Source organism: Bombus flavifrons, chromosome 10 (assembly GCF_040668555.2).
Source record: "Bombus flavifrons isolate JBK064 chromosome 10, iyBomFlav1_principal, whole genome shotgun sequence".
In the NCBI taxonomy this organism is placed as follows: domain Eukaryota; kingdom Metazoa; phylum Arthropoda; class Insecta; order Hymenoptera; family Apidae; genus Bombus; species Bombus flavifrons.
In genome coordinates this window covers 692,936-713,727 of record NC_138451.1, presented here as the reverse complement: position 1 = coordinate 713,727, position 20,792 = coordinate 692,936, and the positions used below count along the sequence as shown (strand labels likewise).

The following is a 20,792-nucleotide window of genomic DNA, read 5'->3' as shown; positions in this document are numbered from 1 at the left end:
GAGACGTCAACGGGAGTCGTAAATTCCCGTTACGATTATACTAATCGACACCACGAGTTGATCGATCCCCTGATTTCCGTTAGGATAATAGGGGTGATTAAGTTTATATAACACTGTGATTCACAGAATTATAAAATATATATTTCCAACACTTAGACTACACTGTTGAGTAGATACAAATCGTCGATAACAGCTTGTCGCACGAAGATGAGATAGATATGAATAGTAGAGCAAGGTTCGTACAGTCGAATTTCGTATGTTAGTGGACGGGAGAGTTAGATGCTAGACTTCGACGTTGTTTTTCTTACTAATTGTCGCCCTTAGGCTAGCACGGAAGAAAGCTCGGTGTGGGTGTGCCCTTTGCATGAAGACCGCGGATTCATTATTCACGCTGTTCGTCAGGAAAAGTGAGGGCAACGATCCGCGATGTCGATTGGTTGTGACCCATGCTGATACCTGAAGGAATGAGTCGGAAGCCTCCTACCGACGTGGTTCATGAATGACCTTGTACATGGGAAAACCCAGCATGTTTTAATAGATAGCTATTCGGTTTTTCCTAATGGGTGCGTACCAGCTTTCTCCGTGTTTTTAATTGCGCCTAATAAACCCAAGTACCTCTCTAAAAACCAGATGTGCGTCGAAAATATTTTTAGCCTTAAGAAATCTTTCAAGATAACGGATCGCCTGAAGGCCCATGTTGACACAATACGAAGAAACGGACAAGTTATGGTGGGTCCTTAGGTTTATTGAGGGTCGAAATGACGTTACGCAGGCCGTCGGCTGCCCGGTCGCGAGAGCTGCAACGCCTTCCCCCCCCTTGAGAGGGCACCGATCAAATTCTGGCTGTGGAGTCAGGTGCGTCGTTTGTCCATTTCCTTCGCTCCGGGTGGGTGTTCGGATTCATCTGTTTCTGGTTGAATGGGTAAGGGGACCAATCTTTTGACACCACGGTCCAGGATACTCGTTGCCGTCTGCACGGTAGCGGTCCGTATGATTCCGTCGACTCCTGGACGGACCTTGATTACGCGGCCCAAAGGCCACTGCATAGATAGGACGTTATCCTCCCTGAGGATTACTACGGTGCCGTCACGGATGTCATGTTTTCCCTTGTCCCATTTGTTGCGGCGGGTCAGCTCGTTGAGGTACTCTCGATTCCATCTGCTCCAGAAGTACTGCTTGATCTGGTGGATGCGCTGCCAACTAGATAACCGGCCTGATGGAACTGTCCTGAAATCACGCTCCCGTAAACTCGTTAATGTATCACCGATTAGAAAGTGACCGGGAGTGAGGACAGGGGGATCTTTCGGATCGGATGAGATGGAAGTCAGTGGGCGTGAATTGAGAATTGCTTCAATCTCAATCACAAGGGTGTTAAGGTGCTCAAAGGTCAAGAGCTCCGTGCCGACGACGCGGATGAGATGACGTTTGAACGATTTCACGGCGGCTTCCCATAAACCGCCAAAATGTGGTGAGTTTGGGGGGTTGAAACGCCATTGTATCTGTCGGTCGGCGAGAAAATTCTGCACCTTTTCCTTGTGGTCGTCGGACTGCAATAGGATTCGGAGTTCTTGCAATTCCCGATTAGCTCCGACGAAATTGGTGCCATTGTCGGTTAGGATGGTTGCGCAGTATCCTCGTCGGGAGATGAATCGGCGTAGAGCGGCCAGGAATGCGTCGGTAGTTAGATCGCTGACTAACTCGATGTGGACAGCTTTTGTTACCAGACAGACGAATATGGCAGCGTATACCTTGACTTTACTGCGGTTGCGATTCCTTCTCTCTTTGATATAGAGCGGACCGCAGTAGTCGATTTCGACGTTCGTAAACGGGCGCGATTCGGTAATACTCGCCTCTGGTAAATCCCCCATCAAGTACTCTACTGGTGGAGGATTAGCTCTGCAGCAACGGACGCACCTTTTGATAGTGCGCCACACTTGGCTACGGCCGTCGATCGGCCAATAGCGTAGTCTCACGGCGTATAGTGTAGCTTGTGTCCCTGTGTGATGGTTGTTTCGATGTTCTTCGTTTATAATGATTTCGGTTATTGTCGATTTCGGCAAAATAATTGGATGCTTTTGCCTGAATGGGATAGCAGAGTTGGTTAGTCGTCCTTCGACGCGTAGTATCCCCTCTTCGTCGAGGAATGGATTTAGTGGCTGTAGTTTTCCTCCAACGTCCTTGCTTCGATCTTTCTGCAGTGTCCGAATTTCCGCCGCGAAGTGTCGGGATTGGATTATCTTTATCAATTTATTGTGTGCGGTGGTTAATTCGTCTGTTGTTAGATGGGAGGATCGGTTCTGTTTATATCTCCATCGAAGACACCAAGTGACGACTCTTATTAGTCTTGTCCAGGACGAATATCTATGGAGGAGTGTATTATCAATGGTACTCGTTGTTAGACATATCGTCTTCTTTTGTTCTGGGAGTTCTCCCAGCGGCGTGGGGATCCAGATCGGCCAGTTTTCCTCTTGTTGTTTGAGCCATTCGGGTCCGTTTTTCCAGATGGTTGGGCGCAGAAATTCCTTGGAAGTCTGCCCGCGGGAGATGAGATCTGCTGGATTGTCGTTGGTGGGCACATGACGCCAATCGTCGATGTTTGTTTTCGTCTGGATCTCGGCTACGCGGTTCGCCACGAAGGTTTTCAACGTGTGTGGCGAGGACTTGATCCACTGAAGCACTATAGTAGAATCCGTCCAATACACAATGCGAGAAACATTTATAGTGAGGGACTTCTTTATCAAGGACATAAGTGAGGCGAGGAGTAATGCTCCGCTTAACTCGAGTCGTGGGATTGTCAACGATTTCAGTGGCGCGACCTTAGATCGAGCAGTGAGTATCTGAGTTTGTGTGTGTCCCTCCGGATTGGTACTGCGTAGATAGACACATGCTCCGTATGGGTGGATTGGGATATTTTGATCTTCCCGACGCAAAAGGATGCTAAGGTTGGTCCCGAACTTAATAATATGTCGATCGGGCCTGGTCGATGAAATGCTGGGTCGGTTAATCTTAGGTTTTTGGGTAGCTGGATGACAGACCTATCGATTGGTTGATCTGGAACGACTGCCGATATTGTTGGGATTATTAAGAACGTTACTATACGTTCATATTTGCCATCCACAGAAACAATGGTGGCCGTGATCTGGCTCTTGGCAATTGTAGTCAAGTCATCGAGGGTGCCGATTGGGACCGAACATCTCCTTCGTTTCATACCGAGGGATTTTGCGAATTTCTCAGTCATGAAATTCATACTAGATCCGGTATCTAGCAAGGCTCTGGCTCGGATTGGTGAGGCCCTTTTGTCTAGCACATCGATCTGTGCTGTGACCAGTAAATCATGATGTAGTATGCCGTTTGGAGATGTATTTTCCAATTCGATTCACCTTTTTGTAGTTTGTTTAACTAGTCAGTTTAGCTCTGGTTGGGACTTGGACAAGGTGTGTATGGCGGTGCCCTTGGTCCGTGGGGAGCTTGACTCAGGAACTTTCGAGTCTTTAGGAGCCGAATATGTATGCTTCCGGAAAGATTCGGTTGTCCGTCTCGACTGAGTCCACAAGATGGCGGCATACTAAGAGCACGCGTTCACGTCGCTCCGTTCTCAATGTTCGAGTTCTTGCGGAAAAGTAAGGAAATCGGGCGAGAAAATAACGCGAAAGTGAAGTGAAAGTGCCCCAAAAGAAACGAGATAATAAATAACAGTGGAGATCGCTTTGATAGAAGCGTGAGAGGCGTTGGAAAAACGAGGACTAGGTTAGGGCAGAGAGGAAGCCATCTTGAGACGCGCGACTGCAGCGCCGCCGCACGGGCTACTTGTCAACTGCCAACGTTCGTAAAGCAACACGCCGCGGGACTAGCGCCCGCGTTCGTAAAGCAATACGCCGGGGGACTCAGTGCAAGTGTTCGTGAAGCCGCTCGCAGCGGTACTGAGTGTATCCGCGTCCGCAAAGCAACACGCTGCGGTCTAAGTGCCACGTTCGTAAAGTGACACATCAAGACGCAGTAAAAAGCAGCCACGTTTTTGAAGACATAGAGAAGTGCTAGTTTAAGTGCTTGACCAGTGCCGCCATTACGCCATCGGACTTAGCGTCTGGGCGAAAAAAACAATACGCCGCTGGGACTTAGTGCCCGCGCGTGGAAAAAAATAGTGAGCAGTGCAAGTTTAAGTGCTTGACTAGTGCCGCCATTACGCCTTCGGACTTAGCGTCTGGGCGAAAAAAACAATACGCCGCTGGGACTTAGTGCCCGCGCGTGGAAAAAAAAAGTGTGTAGTGCAAGTTTAAGTGCTTGACTAGTGCCGCCATTACGCCTTCGGACTTAGCGTCTGGGCGAAAAAAACAATACGCCGCTGGGACTTAGTGCCCGCGCGTGGAAAAAAAAAATAGTGAGCAGTGCAAGTTTAAGTGCTTGACTAGTGCCGCCATTACGCCTTCGGACTTAGCGTCTGGGCGAAAAAAACAATACGCCGCTGGGACTTAGCGCCCGCGCGTGGAAAAAAAAAAAAAAAAAAAAAAAGTGTGCAGTGCAAGTTCAAGTGCTTGACTAGTGCCGCCATTACGCCTTCGGACTTAGCGTCTGGGCGAAAAAAACAATACGCCGCTGGGACTTAGTGACTTAGCCAAACAGGGGAATGGCATCACGAGGGCAAACGCCACCAGCCACTAAGGCACGAGTGGTCCTACAACCCCTAAAAGTGCAAAAACCGGAGGGCTCACCACCTGGAAAACAAACCCGAGAAACTAAAAAGACTACAAAGACCGAGGAGGTAGGCAGAGAAACTGAGAGCCAATCCCGACCAGCTCCTGAAACGCCAAGGCCGATTCCAGATATTAAGGAGAAGGCCAGCGAAATAGAAACTACAATCCTGGCCTTTTGTCTCGATCCGAGCAAAAAGATTAATAAAGATCAAGCCGCTACAATAATGAAGCATTTCAAAGAAATGCGAGGATTAGTAGAAGAGCTCCTGCTCCATAACAGCTACCTGACTGGGAAGCTGGAACAGAGTGCGGGAACAGCTCAGAATAGGAACACGGAGATACTTTCCGTGGTCAACAAGTCACTGCAAGTCAGCAAGCGGCTCGAGACGGCGGTCAAGAAAACCGCGAGAATCGAGCCCAAACAACCTTCATACGCGGAGAAGGTGAAGATGAGCAGCAACAAAGTCGGGCAGATATCAGTCAAGCCACCGAAAAACGTGGTAATCATCCGCCCCGAACAAGCAGACGGAGAGATCAGGACGAGCGAAGAAGCTCGGGAAGCGGTGTTTACACTTGTAAACCCTCGGAAGAAGGGAATACAAGTCACCGCCGTAAGGAAGATTGGAGGAAACGGCCTGGCAGTTGAAACAACAAACCCAGAAGGCCTAAAGGCATTTACCGAGAACGCGAAGCTGAAGGAAGCCGGCATAAAAACCAGCACGCCGCAGAGGAAACAGCCCCGAATGATCCTGTTCGATGTCCCAAGGGACATTTCGGAAAAGGAGTTAAGAGCCTGCATCAGGAAACAGAATGCAGACAGACTCGAGGAGGATGACGTAGAGGCCATAAGATTCTGTTTCAAGACGGGCCGCAAAGATTCCGAGGAGATCAACTGGGTGATAGAAGCACCCCCCCAGGTAAGAGCAAAATTACTAAGAGGAAAGATATATATATCGTGGAACGCATGCCGCGTCCGCGACTTTATCGCCGTAAGCCGCTGCTACAAATGCCAAGGCTACGGACACATTGCGAAATACTGTCGTATCGGTTACGAAATCTGCGCGCACTGCGCAGAAAGTGGACACAGCACGAAAGAGTGCACTAGTAGAGACAAGAACGCCAGCTGCGTGAATTGCAAGAAGGCTGGGAAGAAGGGCGAGCACGCCGCCTCCAACGCAGACTGCCCCATATATAAAAAAGCCCTGGAAGCATTAATCGCCAGGACGGATTATGAATAAAAGTACAAACGGAAACAGGCCAGGACATGGTAGGGAAAGGAGAATACGGATCCTGCAACACAACATGCAGCGATCCAAAACAGTTCCCTACGAGATCAGGGAACAAATGAAAGCTGCGGGCGATGAAATCTTGCTGATGCAGGAGCCGTACAGCATCAACGGCAAGATACCCGGGCTCGGTACAGGAGTAGCGGTCATATGTCGAGGTTCGAAAGACGACCCACCAATGGCAGCAGTGGGTGTTAAATCGGAACACCTAACGCCACTTGAAGTCGCCGGACTCTGCACAACACATTGTGCATGCGTGCAGATAAGCGACGGGGAATTCGAACTATATGTGGTAAGTCAGTACCTACCACCGACCGAGGACATCGAGGTTGGCATAGGACAGCTAGAGAAGGTGCTGAGAAGTCTCAGAGGCAGGAGGACCATCATCGGCCTAGACTCCAACGCGAAGTCACCGCTATGGAACAGCAGGTGCACAGACGACAGAGGAGAAGCCCTAGAGGCTGTCATAGCCCAATTCGGCCTCTACGTCCTTAACCAACCAGGACTGGCATACACCTTCGAGACAACTCGAGGTCGTTCAAACATCGATGTAACCCTGGCGAGCCCGGAGGCAATATCGCTAGTGCAGGAATGGAGGGTCCAAGAAGACGGAACCACTAGCGATCACAGGGTGCTAGAGACAGGCCTGGTTCTCGGGCCAAGAAGTACCGAACCGCAGCCCCAGGAGAGGAGATATGACATACGGAAAGCAGACTGGGAGACGTTCCAAAGAGTCATCACAGAGGGGAGACGGACACTCCGAGAGGCCACCCTCCAGCAAGCCGAAGAAGTGGAACGAATGGCAGAGCAAATGCAGGCTGTCTTTATAAGAGCCTGCGATGCGGCCATTCCCAAGAAGAAATGGCACTATAGGTCGGTACCATGGTGGACGCCCGAGCTCACTAGAGCAAAGAGGGACACCTACCGAGCACGGAGAAGGTACCAGGGGGCCAAGGACCCCGCAACGAGGGAAGAAGGAAAGCTGCGGTATAGGCAAACCAGAAAAGAATATAAAAGGAAGATAACTAAAGCCAAGATCCAGAGCTGGCAGAACTTCGTCTCCAAAGAAGGCAATAAAGAGCCCTGGGGAATCACGTATAGGACAGTCACCGGGAAACTTAGGGGAGAAGTGGCAGTATCAACCCTGCGGACGCCACAAGGAGACACCTCCAACTGGCGAACGACAGCGGCGGCAATGCTGTCCGCCCTCCTACCCGATGACCAAGAAGATACAGACACCCTGGAGCAGACAGAGATCAGGAGGAGCACGGCAACCCCACCAAGCGAAGAAGATACACCGGAGTTCCAGTTTCATGAACTCGGGTGCGCAGTGATGCGACTCCGGAGGGGCAAATGCCCCGGCCCCGACTTGATCGAAGCGGAGATAATACAACGCGCTTGGGGGGGAATCCACCAAGAGCTCCTCAGGCTCATGAACGGCTGCCTCACCTGGGGGGTCTTCCCAAGAATCTGGAAACTGGGAAACATCATCACTATCCCAAAAGGACCAGATCGAGACAGAAGTAGCCCGAAATCCTACAGACCGATTTGCCTACTATCTATGGTGGGCAAGTTGCTCGAAAGGATGATGGCTACAAGAATGGCGACCATGTTCAACGATCACGAGATGTCCTCGGATCGACAATACGGCTTTCGACCAGGAAGATCGACGGTGGACGCAATCACGAAATTGCGAGAAAAAGTCGAGCAGATGAGCGACAGGAAATATGTCCTCGCAATAGCACTCGACATAACAGGGTCATTTGATAATGTTTGGTGGCCGAACGTAATGCACGAGCTGAAGAGAAGAGGCTGCCCCAACAACCTGTACCGGCTGACAAGGAGCTACTTCTCGGAAAGAACCGTGCAAATCATCGGCAAGAACGAAACAATCAGCAAGCCCGTCACGAAAGGATGCCCGCAGGGATCAGTACTGGGCCCGAGTTTCTGGAACCTAGTATTCGACGACCTGCTGGCAGAACTAACGACAAGCGAAGTAGAGTGCGAGCCCATCGCGTACGCGGACGACCTAATCATCCTAGTCGCCGGAAACGCAAGAACGGACCTACAGAAGAGTGGGCAAGAAGTAGTCACGCGCGTTTCTACCTGGTGCGCCAGGAAGAAACTCTCTCTGTCCTCGGAGAAAACCGAGTTGCTTCTCGTCAAAGGAAAGTTGGACCCCGAAAGACCACCGATCATCAAGATTGAGGGCAAGAGCATCAAGATGGGACAATCGATCAAGTACCTGGGAGTGCACTTTGAAAGAGGCCTAAAGATCAACCGGCACGTCTACGAGACAAAGCAGAAGTGCCAAAGACTATTTAACAGCCTCGCAAGAGTGGCTAGGACGAATTGGGGACTCGGACACGCGGCCATGAGTATCTTATACAAAGGGCTGTTCGAGCCGATAACCACCTACGCCGCAGCTGGCTGGAGCGACCTGTTAAATAAGAAAACAACAGGCATGTTGATAAGGTCGCAAAGAATGGCACTCCTCCAAGTGACGAAGGCCTATAGGACCACATCGACGGAGGCACTACAGGTCATCGCAGGCGCGATACCCATCGACCTGCTAATCGAGCTCAGAGCAAGAGCCCATAGGATGAAACGAGGAGTCGACGAGGCAACTAGTCACAGAGCCATCGTTAGGGAAACCATCGAGAAATGGCAAGAGCGTTGGCAGACCACAACAAAAGGAAGGACCACTTTCGAATATATCGACAATGTCAAGGATAGGATCGGGAGCCGTTGGCTGAGGCCGGACCACTACACGACACAGTTCATAAGTGGCCACGGGGATTTCAACGGCAAACTGAAGACATTCAGATTAAGCGAGGTGGACGCGTGTGACTGCGGGGGGATAGAAACCCCTCATCACATCCTGGAGGACTGTCCGATCTTCACCGAAGACAGGCAGAGACTGCGAGACGCAATAAGAGAACAGGGCCTGCAATGGCCGGAGCACAAGTGGGAATTCATATCCAAAGATATATACCCGCACTTCCGCCAGTTCGCAAGGAGCGTCCTGCGAGCAAAAGAACTGAAGAGAAGGAGAGTCCAAAGAGAGACGGAGGACACTCCGCTACCAGGACGACCTTCAGGAAGGACAACACAGCCCAGCGAGTCAACATGCCGGCCCCCAAGACGAAGTCGAAGGCTGGCACGACAACCCGCCGAAGAGAACGCGGGAGAAGAAGAAGAAGAAGAAGAGGAACCCGCTACGTTGGGCAATAGAGAAACCGACGAAGAAGAAGACAACAACGATAACAACAACAACAACAACGAACAAGACAATATCTAGCTGCAGAAGAAGCAATACTAGGATGGAGAACAAACACAAAGAACAGAGATGATAGAATAGGAAAAAGGAACCGTGGAATGCAAATAGCGATAAGCAAGAACTGGAGAAGACTCCCTGCGACCGTCAGTGCAGGCGGCACTCATGCAAATGAATGCTGTGACGGTGCAGGGAAATAATCGGCTAGACAGCCAACCTGCTGGAACCGAGCTAAATGCTGGCAGCTCCGCCTCCTCGTGGCCCCCGCTGGTAACGGCGCGGCACGATGCGGGCATCGTGCCGCGCCGGCTAAGCGAGCTGCCGCCCGAAAGGGCAGGTTCAACTTGTCCAATGACCCGAAAGGGGAGGGCAGGGTTTTTCCAAGTCGCGCGCCGACCATCTGCGCGCCGTTCCCTTGGCATTGGACGCCGGGGAGTAGAAAAAGCAAAGCCAGTATGAGTTTTACACTCCAGGCATGGCGCAGCCGAATGGCCTCATGCTTAGACTACTTGTCCGTCTCGACTTTGCAAGGTGACGGCGTGGAGGACGGACGTGTTTACATCGCTCCGTACTTTGTAACCGACATCTTGTGGAAATCGAAGTGTGCGAAGAGAAAAGTGTGAGAAAGGGAAGAGCTAGTGGATGTGTATACACTTTTTGGAGGAGATAACAGTGTTATTGTGTGATTTGAAGTGCATTAGTGAAAATAGTGAAAATAGAAAATAGAAATAAAAGCACGGAAAATAGAATAGAAAAGCTCGTGGCGAGGCAGCTGCCTTGTGCCGTGTGAGCATAGTGCCGGGCAGCTAGAGGCAAGAAAGCGTGAAAAAAGTGAAGGGCTAGTGCAGTGGAGAGTAACTCCATAAAAAGTCTGGAGGAATTTAGTCTATTGATAGTGCAATTAGTCAATAAAGAAGTGACATAGAAGTACGTTGCGAGGCAGCCATATTGGCAGCCATATTGGCAGCCATCTTAGTGACGCGCGACTGTTGCGCCGCCGAGGCGCCGTGCGAGCAGCTTGAGAACTATCTACCTGGTACATACCTACCCACTAAGCCTGTTACCCAATTACCATCAAATGGCCTCGAAGGGTGAAATTCCTCCCGTGGACCAAGCGAGGGTGGTGCTCCAGCCACTTAGACGCAAACTGAGGAGCACAGAGGAAAGAGAGAAGGAGAAGAGGCTGGAGCAATCTCCGCAAATAGCGGACGAACCAGCGACGGTGCCTGACCTCAGGGCTCAAGCAGGCGAAATTGAGAAAAATGTTCTTGCCCTCTGTTTAGATCCTAACAGGAAGGTCAACAAGGAGCAGACCGCATCTATCATGCGGTATTTTAAAGAAATGCGGGGAATAGTAGAAGAGTTGCTGCTCCACAACAGCTACTTGACTGGAAAGCTGGAACAAAGCGCTGGGACGGCCCAGCACAGGAACACGGAGATACTGTCTGTGGTTAATAAGTCGCTGCAGGTCAGCAAGCGGCTCGAAACGGCGGTCATGAAAACCGCGAGGGCCGAGCCAAAACAGCCTTCGTATGCGGAGAAGGTGAAGATAAATAGCAGTAAAGTTGGGCAGATATCAGCTAAGCCACCGAAGAACGTGGTAATTATCCGCCCCGAACAAGCAAATGGAGCAATCAAGTCGAGCAAAGAAGCTTGGGACGCGGTGTTTACACTTGTGAACCCTCGGAAGAGGGGAATACAAGTCACCGCTGTAAGGAAAATCGGAGGTAACGGCCTGGCAGTGGAAACAACGAAGCCAGAAAGCCTAAAGGCATTCACTGAGAACGAGAAGCTGAAGGAGGCCGGCTTAAAAGCCAGTATGCCGCAGAGGAGACAGCCCCGGATGATCTTGTTCGATGTCCCAAGGGACATTCCGGAGAAGGAAATAAAAGCCTGGATCAGGAAGCAGAATGAAGACAGACTCAAGGAGGAGGACGTTGCGGCCATAAAATTCTGCTTCAGGACGGGTCGCAAGGACGCTGAGGAGATTAACTGGGTGATAGAAGCACCCCCCCAAGTAAGAGAAAAGTTACTCAGGGGGAAAATATACATATCGTGGAATGCGTGCAAGGTCCGCGACTTTATCGCCGTAAGCCGTTGCTACAAATGCCAAGGCTACGGACATATAGCAAAACACTGCCGCGTCGATTACGAAATCTGCGCGCACTGTGCAGAAAGTGGGCACTGCACGAAAGGGTGCACTAGCAAAGACAAGAACGTCAGCTGCGTGAACTGCAGGAAAGCTGGAAAGAAGGGAGATCACGCGGCCTCCAATGCGGACTGCCCTATGTACAAAAAAGCCCTAGAAGCGCTAATTGCCAAAACAGAATATGGATAAAAGAATATAGGGAAACAGGCTAGGACATTACACGGAAACAGGAATACGGATCCTGCAACATAACATGCAGCGATCCAAAATAGTCCCCTATGAAATTAGGGAACAACTGAGGGCTGATGGTGATGAAATCTTGCTGATGCAGGAGCCATATAGCATTAACGGCAAGATAACTGGGCTCGGAACAGGGGTCGCGATCGCCTGTCGAGGCTCGAAAAACGACCCGCCAATGGCAGCTGTGGGCGTGAAATCGCAGCGCTTGACGCCTCTCGAAATTGCTGGGCTCTGTACGACATATTGCACATGCGTGCAGATAAGTGGCGGGGACATTGGATTGTACGTGATATGCCAGTACTTCCCACCGACGGAAGACATCGGAGTCGGCGTTGAACAGCTCGAGAAAGTACTCAGGAGTCTCAGAGGTAAGAGGGTCATTGTTGGTCTGGACGCCAATGCAAAGTCCCCGCTGTGGCATAGCAAGTGTTTGGATGACAGAGGAGAAGCCCTGGAGGCCGTCATAGCACAATTCGGTCTCTGTGTACTCAACCAAACAGGACAGGCACACACCTTTGAGACAACGCGAGGGCGGTCGAACATCGACGTAACCCTGGCGAGCCCGGAGGCAATACCGCTGGTGCAGGAGTGGAGAGTACAAGAAGACGGAACCACCAACGATCACAGGATGCTAGAGACACGCCTGGTTTTCGGGTCAAGAAGTACCGAGCCGCAGCGTCAGGTGAAAAGATATAACACACGAAAAGCCGACTGGGAGATGTTCCAAAGAGTCGTCACAGAGGGGGCACGGACACTCCGGGGGACCACCCTCCAGCAAGCTGAAGACGTGGAACGAATGGCTGCGCAAATGCAGGCTGTCTTTATAAGAGCCTGCGATGCGGCCATCTCCAAGAAGAAATGGCACTATAGGTCGGTACCATGGTGGACGCCCGAGCTCACAAGAGCAAAGCGAGACACCTACCGAGCAAGGAGAAGGTACCAGGGGGCCAAGGACCCCGCAACGGGGGAAGAAGAGAAGCTGCGGTACAGGAAAACTAGAAGGGAATACACGAGGAAGATCACGAAAGCCAGGATCCAGAGCTGGCAGGACTTTGTATCAAAAGAAGGAAACAGAGAACCCTGGGGAATCGTTTACAGAACGGTCACGGGTAAACTTAGGGGAGAAGTGGCAGTGTCGACCCTGCGGACGCCACAAGGAGACACTTCCAACTGGCGAACGACCGCGGGGGCGATGCTGTCTGCCCTCTTACCCGATGACGAAGAAGAAACGGATACCCCGGAACAGACAGAGATCAGGAGGAGTATGATAACTCCACCAAGCGAAGAAGACACACCGGAGTTCCAGTTCCACGAACTAGGATGTGCAGTGAGGCGACTGACTAGGGGCAAATGCCCCGGCCCCGACTTGATCGAGGCGGAGATGATACAACGTGCCTGGGGGGGAATTCACCAAGAGCTCCTAAGGCTCATGAATGGCTGCCTCACTTGGGGGGTCTTCCCAAGAGCATGGAAACTGGGAAATGTCATCACCATCCCGAAAGGACCAGATCGAGATAGAAGTAGTCCAAAGTCCTACAGACCGATTTGCCTATTATCCATGGTGGGCAAGTTGCTTGAAAGGATGATGGCTACAAGAATGTCGACAATATTTAATAATCATGAGAGGTCCTCGGATCGCCAATACGGCTTTCGCCCTGGAAGATCGACGGTGGACGCGATCATAATAATGAGAGAAAAGGTCGAGCAAATGAGCGACAGGAAGTATGTCCTCGCTATAGCACTCGACATAGCAGGAGCCTTTGACAACGTCTGGTGGCCGAATGTGATGCACGAACTGAAGAGAAGTGGCTGCCCCAACAACCTGTATCGGCTGACGAGAAGCTACTTCTCAGACAGGGCCGTGCAAATCATTGGGAAGAGTGAAGCAGTCGGCAAGCCCGTCACGAAAGGATGCCCGCAGGGATCGGTACTGGGCCCGAGTTTTTGGAACCTGGTATTCGACGACCTGCTGGCAGAACTAGCGACAAGCGAGATGGAATGCGAACCCATCGCGTACGCCGACGACTTAGTCATCCTAGTCGCCGGAAACGCAAGGACGGAGCTAGAGAGGAGCGGACAGGAAGTAGTCGCACGCGTTTCTACCTGGTGCGAAAGGAAGAAACTCTCTCTGTCTGCGGAGAAAACCGAGATGTTACTAGTCAAAGGCAAGCTGGACACCGAAAGACCACCGATTATCAAGATCAGGGGCAAGAACATCAAGATGGGACAGGTGATCAAGTACCTGGGAGTGCACATTGAAAGAGCCCTGAAGATCAATCGGCATGTATATGAAACAACGAAAAAGTGCCAAAAACTGTTTAACAGCCTCGCAAGAGTGGCTAAGGCGAAGTGGGGACTCGGACACGCGGCCATGCGTACCCTGTACAAAGGGCTGTTCGAACCGATAACCACATACGCCGCAGCCGGCTGGAGCGACCTGCTGAAAGGAAAAGCAAAGAGCAGGCTCATAAGATCGCAGAGGATGGCACTCCTCAGAGTGACAAAGGCCTACAGGACGACCTCAACAGAAGCACTCCAGGTCATCGCCGGAGCCATTCCGATCGACCTCCTCATCGAAGCCCGAGCAAAAACGTACCGGTGGAAAAAAGGCCAAGATGATGCCCGCAGCGAAAAGGAAATCGCCAGGCAAGCAATAGAGAAGTGGCAAGAGCGCTGGCAGACCACGGGGAAGGGAAGAACGACCTTCGAGTACTTCGACAGCATCAAGGACAGGCTTGAGAACAGCTGGGTAAGACCGGACCACTATATGACACAGTTCATTAGCGGCCACGGGGACTTCAACAGCAGACTCAAGACGTTCTGTCTGAGCGAGGTGGATACGTGCGACTGCGGCGAAGAGAAAACCCCTCACCACATCCTCGAGGATTGTCCTCTCTTCGAAGAAGACCGCCAAAAGCTGCGGAACGCAATAAACGAACTAGAGTTGCACTGGCCAGAGGAAAAGTGGGAGTTTATAACGAAGAACGTATACCCCCACTTCCGCCAGTTCACAAGGAGCGTTCTGCAGAAAAAGGAAGAGAAGAAAAGGAGGATTCAGAGAGAGACAGAGGGCACCCCGCCACAACTCTCAGGCAGAAGAGCGGCACAGCTGGGTGAACCGACAGGCTGGCCTCCAAGACGGAGTCTAAGGCTGGCAGGGAGACCACCCGAACAGAGCGAAGGGGAAGAAGCAGAAGAGGAAGAAGAACCCGAAACGCTGAGCAGCACAGAGATCAACGTCATCGGATACTAGACAGAGAGAAGAAAGAAAAAGATCAGGAACAGACAGAGAATAGGATCGCGGGAAAGGGAAACGGCAAGGAAGGACTAGGAAGGATCCCCTGCGACCGTCGACGCAGGCAGTACTCATGCAAATGAATACTGTGACGGTGCAGGGAATAATCGGCTGGAAAGCCAACCTGCTGGGACCGAGCATTATGCTGGCAGCTCCGCCTCCTCGTGGCCTCCGCTGGAAACGGCGCAGCGCGATGCGTGCATCGCGCGGCGACGGCTAAGCGAGCTGCTGCCCGAAAGGGTAGGTTCAACTTGTCCAATGACCCGTAAGGAGAGGGCAGGATTTTTCCAAGTCGCGCGCCAACCACCTGCGCGCCGTTCCCCGGGCAATGGCAGTTAGAAAGTGGATAATAATTACCGAACACCTATTCAGCGAAGCCAGTATGAGTTTTATACTCCAGGAATGGCGCGGTCGGCCCCCCAAGCCGAGCCCTTGCATGCTCAGACTAATTGTCCGTCTCGACTTATTATACGAACGTGACTTCGATGATCCCGGTGGGGATTGTCTCTTAGAAGATCGTTTATGCGATGAACGACTGCCCGGCGACCGACCGCTCGATGAACGACTGCTCGACGACCGACCGCTCGATGACCGACCGCTAGACGACCGATTGCTGGACGACCGATTGCTGGACGACCGATTGCTGGACGACCGATTGCTGGACGACCGATTGCTGGACGACCGATTGCTGGACTACCGATTGCTGGACGACCGATTGCTGGACGATCGACCGCTAGATGATTGACTACTCGACAAACGTGAAATGATCTGCGTTTGCTCTCGGTGTAGGTAGGTGTCAAGTGGACGAGCTCCACAGATACCTGGATAGCCTGGGAATGAAAATATCGATAGAAAAAAGCCAAACGTTCCAAGTGGTAACAAAAAAGGACACCTGGTTCACTAAAGACCCAGAAATCAATGTTGGCTCAAACAAAATACCAGAGGTTAACGCAGAGAAAGCATTCAGGTATCTGGGCGCAAAGATTGGGTCCTGGAAAGGCGTCCACTGTGGCATAGTTGTGCCTGAAATTCTGAGCATGGTGAGGAGAGTCCGAAAACTCTCCTTGAAACCATGTCAGAAGATAGAATTATTATTGAAATATATATTTCCTCGATTTATCTACCAGCTTTTAATAAATCCACCAGAAGACGGTGTTCTAAAGCTTATGGATAGCGAGGTCAGGCAGGAGATTAAATCAATCCTGCATTTAGTTCCATCAACTGCCACCGGATTCTTTTACGCTCCTAGAAATTTTGGAGGCCTACGGTTACCCAGATTCGAGGACATAGTAAAACTCGGTACCCTAAGGAGCGCATTAAAAATTAAAGACTCAATAGATCCAGCAGCAGCAAGTTTGATCGGCGAGGACACAGATAGGAAGCTAAAGAAAATTGCCAACTCTCTGACGATTAATTGGCCGGCCACTTTAGAGTACACTGAAAAAACCAGCAAAAGACTTAAAGGTGAACATGTGAAACAATGGGCTGAGCTTAGAAGTCAGGGACAAGGAGTGGCCGACTTCGCAAAAGAAAAGCTTGGCAACGTGTGGCTAAAACAGCATAATTTATTGAAACCTTCGAGGTTTATCGATGCCTTACGATTCCGAACCAACACCTTTGGCACCAAGACCACCTTAGCACGAACCAAAAAAGACATAGATGTAACGTGCAGGAGGTGCCATGCCTAACCGGAGACCTTAGGACATGTCCTAGGGTTATGCCAATTTACTAAGGGCCTCAGAATCAAGAGGCATGACAAAGCCAAGATGTTTCTGGCGAAGAAACTCAGGAAACTAAACGAGGTGTTTGTCGAGCCTACTATTAACGTAGAAGGTAATCAATATAAGCCGGACCTCGTCGTTAAAAACGAGGAACGGATTCTCATAGTCGACGTCACAGTCCGCTATGAGAACAGATATTACCTCCAAAGAGCTTATCAAAAAAAGGTCGACAAATACCGGCCATGCCTGAGTTTTTTAAAGTCTACTTATGGCCAGGGAGAAGGTGCAATATCGCCAGTTGTGCTCGGCAATAGAGGGGCTATCCCCACAAAGAGAAAAGAAATTTTACAAAACTTGAGATTAAATAAAAATGAAATAAAAACAATAATTATGAATGTATTAAGGAGTTCCATAGAAATGGGGAATATATTTTTAGATCAATAAAGTTTTATATATTTATTATTTATTATATATATTAACTTGTACGTAAGATCTTATTAAAATTATTTATTAAAATTGACTTTTGTCAATAATTTACAATTTTAATTTTAATTCCCTACGAGGGGGTACCTCGGAAGTATGGAGCCCCTTTTGAGGTTCCACAGGTTGTACCCAAAGGCCTCGTCATCTAATTAGTGACGCTATTAAAAGTGACGATATGCTGCTGGAGCTAAGTCGCGTTTGCTTATATAGCAATACGCTGCTGGTCTCGGCGTCATATTGCTTTATTTTTTTTTATGCTTTTTTTTATATTTTATATAAAAAGAAAAAGGTGAACAACTACCTCGTCATCTGGTTAGTGACGTTATGGAGAAAGCAATACGCCGCTGGGACTTGGCCGCGGGTGCTGGAAAGTTGTTCGTGACTGGTGCCTATGCGTGAGCTTGAGGAGCTATGTGGTGCTGGGCTATTTGGGTATTGTGATCTTGCGAGTTTGCCAGACGGCATGCCGCCAATAAACGGCATGTCGCAGGCTACATAGGTGTCATAGTTACTCAGGGGCAGGGGGATCTAAATTCCGCCTGCCCAAGTCGCACTCCTACCTCCCAGTGGTACCGCCGGTAACACGTTAAGTCGCATCAATGTGGGGTATAATCTCCCGGATGCGGCTGGCATGGCTAAATGGAGTGCGGCGATGCAGGAGCGAAAGGCGAAAAACTCAATCTCGACTTGCCGATTAACGGTAAATTACCGTGAAGTTCTTGAAGAAGAATCATTTAATTAAGGGAACTTGTTCCCTGATTGATCTATGACGCCAGGCTCGTTAATGGCTTAAGAATTGGATATGATTGGAAACCATGCAAGGAGCAAAATTTATGCCAAAAATTCGATACCACAAATAATGATGCCTCGGACGCAGCGTCTCTCGGTACCGGAGGCGCTGTGGCCGATTCATCCGCTCAGGAGGGGACCAATGATGACGACTTGGCAGTGTCCATGATTACGAATACGAAAGTAATGGTGCCGCTTGTGGGGGACAAGGTGGCGTGTCCGGTCTGCGAAAAGAGGGGAGTCTACCTCTATTTTATCATACTGTCTGACCTGGATGCGCACCTACGTCTTCACCATGTGGATACCCAAATCAATGGGGGTGTGTAAATTGCAATAGATCGTTTACGAAGCTTCTTAGGGCAAGGTGCCATTTACCAAAATGTAAAGGCACCTCCACAAGTACAGAAGGTTTATTTAAATGCGAATCCTGTCCCATGAGCTTCGGCATACAAAGGGGGTTATCCACACATGAACGGCACGCGCACCCTGCCATCCGTAACATTAAAAGAAGGGTAACGGACCCCCCAAATACAAGACTATGGAAGGTAGAAGAAATAAATCTCCTGAGAGAGCTTAATGAAATTTACAAAGACCACCGATTTCCCAACGTGGAAATAAGCAAAATCCTCACCACGAAAACGGTGGAACAAATAAAGAAAAAGAGATTGGCAATGAAAGCAAGTGGTGAGGATACGAGATCTCAGGAAGTTGCTCAGGAAACAGAGGGAGGGTGCGATCCCGTTACTTCAGGCAGTGCGCCAGTAACGAATGTTAATGATTTCCTTGAAGAAGAATCTATTAACGAGTGGCGTCGTTGACTGAAAATAGCTATAGAGAAGACTTCCGAAGTCCCTCCTCCCACACAAAAATTGTATAACGAATGAAAGATGGTGTGGGACAATTTTAAAGATGATCCGAATATTTTAGCGGCCAAAATAGATGAATTCGTCGGTATATCTCTACATAAGGCATTATTTAAAGATAATGCTAAAAAGGGAAGCAGGATCTCTGACAAAAATACTAGTGCTCAGAATAATAATAGAATTGGTAACAGAAACAGAAAAATATACAGGAATCTCAGGCGACGGTATCCCTACGCACGTTGCTAGGATATGTTTAAGGAATGTCCGAAGAAGCTGGCGGATGTAGTTGTTAATGACGATATGGCATATTTGGCTCCTGTCAGACAATCTCCCGAAGCTAGTGAGATAGACAAGCTTTATAAAAATTTATGGGGTATAGAGGGTCCATTCAGATCCTCCTATACCGCCAAATTGTGCTTCGGGAGTATTATTACATGAATATTTTCACCTGTTATCGCTGAGGAAGTAGTTGAGAGAGTCAAAAAGATTAAGAATAAAACAGCAGCAGGCCCCGATGGAATAGAAAAGAAACACCTGGCAATCCCGGGCATGGACATTATTCTAGCATTGTTATTCAATATGCTGTTTTATATCTCTCACTATCCGGAGAGTTGGAGGGAATAAAAATATCGGCAGAAAAGAGTCAAACATTCCAGGTAATAGCAAAGAAAGACACCTAGTTTATCAAAGAGCCGGCAATAAAAGTTGACAAAATAAGGATACCGGGAATAGATACAGACCAAGCCTTCTGGTATTTGGGCGCTAACGTAGGGCCTTGGAAAGGCGTCCATTGTAGCATAATAGTGCCCAAGATTCTGAGCATGGTGAGGAGAGTAAGGAAGCTTTCCTCAAGACCATGCCAGAAAATCAAACTGTTGACTAAGTATATTTTCTTTCGACTTTATATATAACTTGTTGATAAATCACCCCAAGTGAAGGAGTTTTAAAGCTTATGGATAGCGAGGTCAGACAGGAGATCAAAATGATATTGCACCTAGTACCATCTACTGCCACCGGATTCTTCTACGCTCCAAAGAACTGTGGTGGATTAGGACTACCGAGATTGGAACATATTGTGAAGCTCGGTACCCTAAGGAGCGCATTGAAATTTAGAAGTTCTACAGATTCAGCAGCGGCCGATTTGATTGGAGACGATGTGGATAAAAAGTTAAAAAGGTCGCTAACTTTCTGAGAATATATTGGCCAGCCAACCTAGAAGACGTTGAAAAGGCAAAGAAAAGACTTGAGGGAGAGCATATTAAAGAATGGACAGGATTAAAAAGTCAGGGCCAGGGTGTCACTAACTTTACAAAAGAAATGATTGGCAAAGTGTGGCTTAAGGAGTATCATTTGCTAAAGCCTTCCCGCTTCATTGATGCCTTGCGGATGAGAACTAACACCTTTGGCACCAGAACCACCTTAGCACGGGCTAACAAGTATCGACGTGACATGCAGAAGAAAGAGTTTTTGGTTATGATTGGATTGCATCTGGACGGTTTTCGATCAGGATTTATGACGACATATGGCTATGCCCAAGGACTAAAAACTTAAATAATAACTATGGATAAGTCTATAAAGGATAAACAAATTACGACGCAGGGGGTTTCGGAGCCCCCAGGCCACTCTGGCAAGCAAATTGGCCAGGAAAGTAGTGGAACGAAATGCCAGGACTAAACAGGAGAAATTGGCGATGGTTAGCGAAGCGGAGGATAGCGCCAGGGACGATACCCAGGCGAGTGACGTCGATGACGATGACGTCATGATTTCAAGAGCGGAACTGAGAGCGTTTACGCAAGCCCCTGCAGGGGCGGTACAAATGCTAAATGTATTAGTCCGAAATATTTAAATTGGACAAGGACAAGGGGATAAGAGAGATAGGAAACCTAATCAAAGGAATCCTATCGTCCTTGGAGCAATGCGGCGAACAGAAAACAAGAAGGAGAAAGCGGAGGATGGAGCCTGTTGATGAGGAAAGAATGGGCATTAGGACGGAAGTTA

General features: G+C 49.5%; 1 long non-coding RNA gene across 1 annotated transcript in view; it reads right to left on the bottom strand.

The window, feature by feature from the left end:
• Positions 1–845: 845 nt before the first annotated feature.
• The window catches only part of LOC138183818 (uncharacterized), a 411,340-nt gene continuing 391,393 nt past the window's right edge, over positions 846–20,792 (bottom strand). Inside the window, exon 4 of the long non-coding RNA XR_011174171.1 lies at positions 846–1,016. This is a non-coding gene — a long non-coding RNA (uncharacterized LOC138183818). The remainder of the gene's footprint in view (positions 1,017–20,792) is intronic.